This window comes from Humulus lupulus, chromosome 8, assembly GCF_963169125.1.
Source record: "Humulus lupulus chromosome 8, drHumLupu1.1, whole genome shotgun sequence".
Lineage (NCBI taxonomy): Eukaryota > Viridiplantae > Streptophyta > Magnoliopsida > Rosales > Cannabaceae > Humulus > Humulus lupulus.
In genome coordinates, this window is record NC_084800.1 from 7,792,917 (window position 1) to 7,801,639 (window position 8,723).

Consider the following 8,723-nt stretch of genomic DNA (forward strand, 5'->3'; position numbering starts at 1 on the left):
ATTTCTTCAAGGATATTGTTGCCAAAGGTTCGACTTCAGTCCACTTCGTGAAGTAATCTACGGCGACTACTGCGTATTTTACTCCGCCCTTGCCGAGGCAGTGAGCCTATGAGGTCGATTCCCCAGACCGCAAATGGTCACGGGGAGGTCATCAAAGTTAGCTCGGAGGGTGGAGCTCGAGGAATCGTGGCGAACCGCTGGCACTTATCACACCTCTTGACGTATTCGAACGAATCTGTTTTGATGGTAGGCCAGAAGTACCCCTGTTTTATGATCTTCTTGGATAGGCTATGCCCCCCAGTATGGTCTCCACAAAACCCTTCATGAATTTCCTGTAAGATTTTCTTAGCTTCGGGTAGGGACACACATCAGAGTAGCGCCATGGAATATCCTCTTCTATACAGCTTTCCATCAATAATGGTATACCTTGGGATCAGATACATTAGTTTTCAGGCCTTAGTCCGTTCTTCTAGGAGAATGTCGGTCTCAAGGTATTCAACTATCGGAGTCATCTAGGTTGGCTCAGAGTTGATCATGCAAACATCCTCCTGCTCAGGCTCGTGAATGTTGGGCGTCGCGAGATGTTCGATTGGCATGACATTCAACTCGTCAGTCTCGGTGGAGGTCGCAAGCCTGGCTAAGGCATCCGCATTTGAGTTCTGCTCTCGAGGGACATGTTCTATCGCATAGAACTCGAAATGCCCAGTGCTGATTTTGTTTTTTCTAAATATGCTGCCATTCTCGTACCACGAGCTTGGTATTCTCCTAAAATTTGATTAACCACCAACTGGGAGTCACTGTAGCAATGTATTGCTTTGGCTTTGAGTTCCTTGGCTATACGGAGTCCTGCCAGTAGAGCCTCGTATTCGGCTTCGTTATTTGACGCGTCGAAGTCAAATCTCAAGGCATAATGAAATCGGCTTCCTGCTGGGGTGATCAAAATTACTCCTGCTCCCAATCCATTTTCATTAGAAGTCCCGTCAACATAAAGTTTCCACAGCTCGCGGGCTGGGGTTATAACTTTGTCATTGGCCACGCCAGTGCACTCCACTATGAAGTCTGCCAAGGCCTATCCTCTTATGATTGTCCTTGGATGATAAGTGATCTCGAATTGTCTGAGTTCAATGACCCATTTGAGCAATCGACATGAGGCTTCTGGCTTGGACATGACTTGTCTTAGTGGTTGATCGGTAAGTACATGGATGGGGTGCGCCTGAAAATAGGGTCGAAGCTTTCGAGATGATTGAATTAGGCTGAGAGCTAACTTCTCCATTAAGGGATATCTTATTTCTGCCCCCAGTAACCTTTTACTGACATAATATACAGGTCTTTGCACCTTTTCTTCTTCCCGCACGAGTACCGCGCTTATGGCGTGCTCGGTCATAGCAAGGTACAGGTACAGGACTTCTCTCGTAATGGGTTTTGAAAATATTGGGGGGGGGGGGGGGGGGGTTCTGCAAGGTGTTTCTTGAGCTCTTGAAAAGCCATCTCGCATTCCTCCGTCCATTCAAATTTCTTTCCTCCCCTGAAAAGGTTGAAAAATGACAACGGTCCGTAGATTTCGAGATAAACCTACTTAACGCCGCCATCTTGCCAGTCAAACTTTGGACATCCTTATGCTTCCAAGGTGAGGGAATATCAATCAGAGCCTGGATTTTGTCTGGATTAGCTTCTATTCCCTGAGCATTTACAATGAATCCCAAGAATTTTCCTGAAGATACTCCGAAGGAGCACTTCTGAGGGTTGTTTTTCATGTTATATCTCCGTAACACGGCGAAGCATTCTTCGAGGTCATCCACATGGTTATTGTTAAGTTGAGATTTAAATAACATATCATCAACATAAACTTCCATGTTATTACCTATTTTTTTGGAGAACATCATGTTCACGAGTCGTTGGTAAGTGGCTCCAGCATTTTTGAGCCCGAATGGCATGACATTATAACAATACAACCCTTTGTCTATTATGAAACTCATATGCTCTTGGTTAGGGGAATGCATGGCAATCTGGTTATATCCAGAATATGCATTCATGAATGACATGAGTCCATGCTTTGCCGTGGCATCCACGAGTTGGTCGATCCGAGGTAAAGGGAAGCAGTCCTTAGGACAGGCCTTGTTGAGGTCCGAGTAGTCAATACAGGTCCACCATGTCCCGTTAGGCTTCGGGACTAGTACCGGGTTGGCTACCAAATTGGGGTAAAAAGCATCCCTAATGAATTGGTTTGCCTTTAATCTGTCAACTTCCTCTTTAAGGGCCTTCTTCCTATTGTCATCCAGTAGTCTTCGCTTTTGCTACTTCGGCGGGAAGCTTTCGTCGATATTCAACGCGTGACTCACCACATTTGGACTTATCCCTATCATGTCTGAATGTAACCATGCGAAGACATCGTGGTTCTTCTTCAAAAAACAAATTAATTGCTATTTGGTTTCTTCGGGGACGCTTTTCCCGACCTTTACTGTTTTCGGGGGGTCTGCTTCTTCGAGCCTGATTTCTTCGAGCTCTTCCAATGGTTCGAGATAAGCTCTTTCCTCTATTCTTGGATCGATTTCTTCATCTATCTCAAAGACTGTCCCGTCTTTATTCTAAATAACGATGAGCGCTTGTGCGCTCGTCTACTTCTTTCCTCTTATGGAAATGCTATAGCATTCCCTTCCGGCTAATTGGTCTCCCTTCAATGTCCCGATGCCACTAGAAGTCGGGAACTTGATGGCCAAGTGCCTTACAGATGAGACTGCCCCCAGCCCTACTAGGGCGGGTCTCCTGAGCAGCACGTTGTAGGCCGATGGCAGGTCCACTACTACGAACTCCATCATCTTGGTCCTTGAGACTGGGTAGTCTCCTAAGGTCACAGGGAGTTCAATGGACCCCATACAGGCAATCCCTTCTCCTGAAAAATCATACAGCATCGTTGCACAAGCTTTTAGGTCACGAATCGTGAGTCCCATCTTTTCTAAGGTGGCCTTATAGATAATGTTCACTGAGCTCCCATTATCAATAAGAACTTGGTGAACCCTCTTGTCGCGAGCTGAAGAGTGATGACCAGTGGGTCGTTGTGAGGAAACTAAACATGGGACGACGCATCATCCTCAATAAAGGTTATAGGCTGAGATTCAACCTTTTGGTACTTTGGAGCTCTGGGTTCGGGTTCATAAGGGGACCTGTCCCCAGTTTTCAGCTCGTTCACAAATCGCTTTTGGGCGTTCTTGCCCGATCCTGCGAGGTGAGGCCCGCCTGAGATGGTTACCACATCTTCTCCATTAATCGGAGGGGGTCTCTCTTCTTCCCTAGCCCGGGAATTGTTGTTTTGGGCAGGCGGCAGTGCAGCTATCCTCTGGCTGGTAGAAGCCTGATTGTTGTTCTGGTTCCTGACATACTGCCTGAAGTATCCTCTCGAGATTAGACCTTCGATCTCGTCCTTCAGTTGCCTGCACTCATCAGTAGTGTGCCTAGTATCTCTGTGAAATCGACAGTATTTACTGGAGTCTCTCTTGGACTTTTGGTTTCTCATGGGGTCTGGATGCCTGAAAGGGACCTGGTTTTCATTAGCCAGGTAAATATTCTCCTGAGACTCGTTGAGCTTGGTGTACACCTTATACACGGAGAAATACCTTTCCTCTTTCTTCTTCTTTCCCCCTTCCGCCTCGGGGTTATTTCCTTCATTCTTCTTTCTTTTGGAAGGGTTTTCTTCAGGGGTTTCGAGGCTGATGGGTCCGCCGAGGTTGAGGCAAAGTTTACGTTTGTCGTTGTAGTTATGGGCTGAGAGGTCATATTCAGTGTCGACCTTGCCTTTTCTACATTGACAAACCTCTAAGCTCGTCTATTAAACTCGGTTATGGACCTCACAGGCTTTCTCTGCAAATCTTCCCAGAGGGGACTTCCCGGCATTACCCCAGCTTGGACGGCCATTAAATGACCGCTGTCGTCTACATCACGAGCTCGGGCGACTTCCAGATTAAATATTGTAAGATAACTTTTCAGCGTTTCATTTGGTTGTTGTCGGACGTTGGTCAGGGTCAATGCCTCGGGCCTTATCCCGATCATGGCTCTAAATTGCTTCTTGAAATCCCTTGACAGCTGATCCCAAGAAGTGATTGAATGCCTTTTATATTTTTTGAACCAGCTTTTTGTTGGTCCTGTAAGCGATGCTGGGAACAACTTTATCTGAGCTCGTAACCCACATTACTTGCCCTCATAATAGTGTTGAATGTACTTAAGTGATTGTATGGGTCGGATTTCCCTTCAAAAGGTGGGACATGAGGAATCCGAAACCCCTGAGGAAACGGAGTGTTGGAAATGTGGGGAGCGAATGGTTCGAGCTCCTCATCAGAATCTTCGTCCCGATTCTGGCCTCGCTCATTCTGTAAGAGACTAAATGCTCTTTCCAATTGATAAATTATTTCTTGAACTTGATCCACAGGGGGTCTCGCATGAAATTGGTTATCGTTGATCATAATTCCAGGTTCGCGCCTTCGCATGGGATCCTTGCGTCCATTTAGGCGATCTCTCAGGTCTGGGTTCGAGGGATTACCACTACCCCGATTTTGATTCAGGTGTTCCCGCAGGTTAGGGTGGTTCCTTTGGTTCCCAGTATTTCTACATCCTTGATCATACATACTGACTGATTTGGTGTCTCCTGAGTCGTAGCTGGCGAGGCTCGTTGCATAATTGTTTCGAGATAGATTCCTTTCAGGCTGCCTCGTCTTTGTAGTGTGAGACAGAGACATTTGGCTTCTCGTAGGCTGGGTGCCTTTCCGTTCTCTAATAGTTTCTCCATTCCCCTGCTTCCGTCCAGCTCGCCTTTCCCTATCACCCTGAGTCGGTTGTGGGTTTCTCCGAGGCAGTGAGGGATATCTTATTGGCGATGGAGGGAACTGTATGGGTGATGGTGGCTGCCACCCATTTTGGGGTCTGGATGGTCCTGAGTTCGCCTGTGTCGGCTGGTAACCTTCTGTGTGTTACCAGGATTCTGAGTCCGAGCCTTTCCAGGGGCTCGGTTATTCCCAGTTTCAGCTGGTAACTCAGCAATTGAGTTAAGTGGAGCTCTAGTCCGGGTGTTTCTTCGGGGCCTCAAAGGGGCAGGTTGTTCTGCCGGTGGTAGAGGTTGCTCCGTTCTTCTTGTGGTGGCATTTTTGCGAGGACGCCCACGAGGTCTACGGGGAGGAACATGAACGTCCCGTCGAGGAGGGACCTGGGCCTCAGACGGAGGATGAGGCTGAGCCGTCTGTGCCTCCGCAGCCAATCTAGCTAATTCTTCATTACGCTTATTGGCCTCAGCCAACTGTTTTCTTAACTAAAGATTTTCGAGTTCCACAATGGGAACATATCGCTCAGGATTATAGTACATGTCCTCGTCCTCCGTGGGGTACCGATGGTGCCGGAGGTCCTCGAGAATCGGAGGACTCACTTCTCTCTTATGTTTCTGGATTCGTCATCGGCTTTTTCCCAGGGCGCTGTGGATAGTTTTCTTCAGGAATATTCAAATTTGTGGCCATAGCTAATCAGGGATTGTACTGCTTAAGGCTCTCAATGAAAGCACCAAACTGTTGACGCCGTTTTTCGTCAACTTAAAATGTCGAGTAATTAAACAAAAAGAACTATGGTGCAAATGAATAGTATGGTGGAACAACAAGGGTTTTACATGGTTCAGCAGTTAAATCTGCCTAGTTCACGAGTTTATTTTATTAGAACTTGGAGTTTTCTCTCTGGATAGCAAAAGATCCGTCCCTTTTAAGTATTCATGACCTCTCTATTTATAGAGAGTTTTCAGACTTCATTCCCACATATTTCGGGAAGATACTGCTGCTTATTAATTGAAATAATGATATTAAATGTTGTAACTCCTATATACAAGGAAACGTCCCCTGAAGACCAGGAAAACGGATAACAGACTTATTAATATCCATTTAATGTCAGGACGTTACAACAATAAATATCTTTAAATGTACAAAGCGTGTTACATTAGATGATTTATCAAATCTCCGAGATCAGCAATCAACATTGCATCAGTCAAGGTTTACAGACATGTTACGAATTGACCGTCTTACTCCAAGACCTGCTCGGGGCAGATAAATACCGTCAAGGGTGTCATATTTCGAGCTTGTACTCTTTAAGCTCGGGCTACTCGATCCGAAGACACTCAATAACGGATGTATCCCGATGCTATGTTCTTTCGAGCTCAAAAAGAATCCCGAGGCTACATGTCTTCGAGGTTGCCGTCTTGCTTCGAGGGTTTTACAAGTGTACCATGAACACGCATTTTATATATCTCGAGCTCACACTCGACGAGTCCAGCCTTCGAGGTCATAATTTCTTGTCTCGAAATTTGGGTGTAACATTAAATAATTATTATTGTAAAATATCTAAAAAAAATATCTTATTTTAATTTGTTTAATTTTATTTAAGTTTAAGTCATGTTTACAATCTACCTTTAAATATAAGAATATTATGTTAAAGTTAAGAAAAAAAATTAAAAAAACCGTTAAAACTAAGAATTTCATTTATCTACACATTTTTTATATAGAAGAGATATATCCAACACTATTTTAACGTGACATATGATTATTGGTATATATTAATATTGAGTCATGCATATTTAAATTAGATATCCGTATTGGATACTTTAAGATACACCTTCGCAATAATCTTAAGAATATTGGTGGTAAAAGTACCAAATCTTTTTAAAAACATATGATTAAGTACCCAATCTTTTTTTTTTTTTGTGGGAAAAGTACCCAATGTCAAGTAATGTTGGTCTCCGTCGTCACCCATCGTAACAGATCTAGTAAAAGCTAACTTGGTGGACTCGTGACAGATTATGATTAGTTCACTTATATTTTTTTAAAAATAAATTTAAATTAATTTTAAAATAGAAAAACTTAATTAAAATATATTTAAAATTTTAAAAATAATAATTAAATCAATTAAAAATTTTAAAAAATAAAACCAATTTAAAAAAATTCATCTAAATTAATTTTAAGATAGAAAAACAAATATTTGAATCAGTTGAAAATTAAAAATAAAAACATTTTATTTTCCTTTTTCTTCTTCTTCAATATGTCCTTCATCTTCTCCATTAACAAAAAAAAAAAAAAATCAATTTTCAAAATCTAAATTTAAGAACAAATAAAAAATTTAACCTTATAAATTTAAAAAAAAAAAAAACTTGTTCTAAACATCAATCATCAAGCACTGTATTTTGATTCAATGTCTATATTTCCAACAAAAAAAAAAAACTCATCAACGAGCATTCTCAAACCCAATATTCATTTGAATCATACACAAACTCAGAAACTCATCTCATATTTAATCTTGTAACAAAAAACACTCAATATTAAAAAAGTCATTCAAGTCCCACACTCATCGTCAGATCCATCTCCTCAAGAACATCAAGAAAAAAAAATCAAAGAAATAAGAATATCAACTCTGAAAATTCATCCAAAAATTCAAAGTTTGACCACTGCGTTTGGATCCATCTTTGACTTTGAGTTCAATCCCTCACTGCCGTCAACCACCCACAAACTTTGAACCTAGATCTTAATCCCTGGCCGTTGTCACCCACACAAGAGAGGTCCTGATCCCTTGTGCCGCCAAAGCTTCGATCCAGTCCCCTCGGTCGAAGCTACACTAAAAGCCCTCCCCGACGTCAACTTCATCTCAGCCCCAACGCAGAAGAAAGGAAGAAATCGAGAAGAAAGAGAGAGAGAGTAAGAAGACGAGAAGATAGAGAGAGATGAAGAAGATGAGGAAATTTAGGGCTAGAGTTTTTATTTTATATTTAAATTTAGTTATATTTTGATTTATTTTTATAAATATATTTGAAATTTATGTTTAGCTTTTATTATTTTTATTGACATTAGGTTTTATATTAATTTATATTTGTTATTAATTAAAATACATTTTTATTTTTTTTAATTGATTTAATTATTTTTTTTGTTATTTTTTAAATTTTAATTAGTTTTTTCTATTTTAAAATCAATTTTATTTTATTTTTCCAAAAAATTATTAATGGACCAATCATAATCTGCCATGTGTCCACCAAGTTAGCTTTTACCAGATCTGTTAGGGTGGGTTTTGACGGAGACCAACAAAACTTGACATTGGGTAATGGGTACTTTTCCCACCAAAAAAAGATTGGGTACTTAATCACACGTTTTTAAAAAGATTGAGTACTTTAACAGAAATTCTTGATTTTAACAGTTTTTTATTTTTTTCCTGTTAACTTTTATGAAATATTCTTATATTTAACGATAGATTGTAAACATGACTTAAACTTAAATAAAATTAAATAAATAAATAATTTAACAAATTAAAATAAGATATTTTTAGATATTTTAAAATGATAATTATTTAAAAATAATAAAATCATATATTTTATAACTTAAATAAAATTTAGTTAAACTTAAACTTAATATTATATATTAAACATATAATATATAATCTTTTGTTGTCACTGCCAAATTCAAAAACTAGAATAAACATAAACTTAAACAAAAATAAATAAATTAATTAATTAAAATAGGATATTTTAAAGATATTTTATGACAATTTAAATAATTAAATCATATTTATTTAAAAATAATAAAGACATACATATCATCTTTTATCTTATAAATTTGTGTGATAATTTGTTTTTTATCAAGTAATTAAAGATCTTTTTCTTTATCAAATTCATCAAAAGACATCACTGCAAAGAAGCATTGTTTTAGCTACTAAATATTTGG